The sequence below is a fragment of the Frankliniella occidentalis genome, unplaced genomic scaffold, assembly GCF_000697945.3.
Source record: "Frankliniella occidentalis isolate FOCC.00 unplaced genomic scaffold, Focc_3.1 Scaffold12, whole genome shotgun sequence".
NCBI lineage: Eukaryota > Metazoa > Arthropoda > Insecta > Thysanoptera > Thripidae > Frankliniella > Frankliniella occidentalis.
Genome location: NW_026267142.1, coordinates 2,381,158 through 2,381,791, shown reverse-complemented (window position 1 = coordinate 2,381,791; position 634 = coordinate 2,381,158).

The following is a 634-nucleotide window of genomic DNA, read 5'->3' as shown; positions in this document are numbered from 1 at the left end:
TGCAGGCGCCCGAGTAAAAGGCTGAAACTGAAGAAACAATAATGAAAAGGTGCCATGTGTTGTCAATAAACGTCAGTCAAGGGCTAGAAAAATCACAGTAAAACTTACGCATTGGGAGCAGGAAGTCAGGGCAGGGCACTGGTGGCTCGACTGCTCCTCGTTAGATCCACTGGGCATTTCTGTAGTAACACAAATCGTGTAGAATGAGTATGTGCTGTACAGTCACATCCCCAAGGTCAATAGAAGTTTGTCACAATGGCAGTTGTGGAAGCCTCCAGTAAATATTAAGTCATCTTGACTGTCAGTGATGATGTTCATATGCATTACTGACAGTACAGATGAATAAATATTTACTGGAGACTTCCACAAATGCCATGGTGATAAATTTCCATCTCGTGACAATGAACCAATGTAATGACACTTAAACGAATCAAAGGAAATTGAGCGAGGGCTTAGATGATGTAAGTTCATTCACAACATGTAGTCATGCTTTTCTTCTACAGGTTCTGGTTGGCTTGCAGCAGAATACCCTATTAGAAAATAAAACTTTACTCACCAACTTCAACAGTGAACCGAAATTTTGGGGCACGGTTCTGCTGGTGGTGCTCGCCGGGAGCCTGGGCTTGCTGGACGA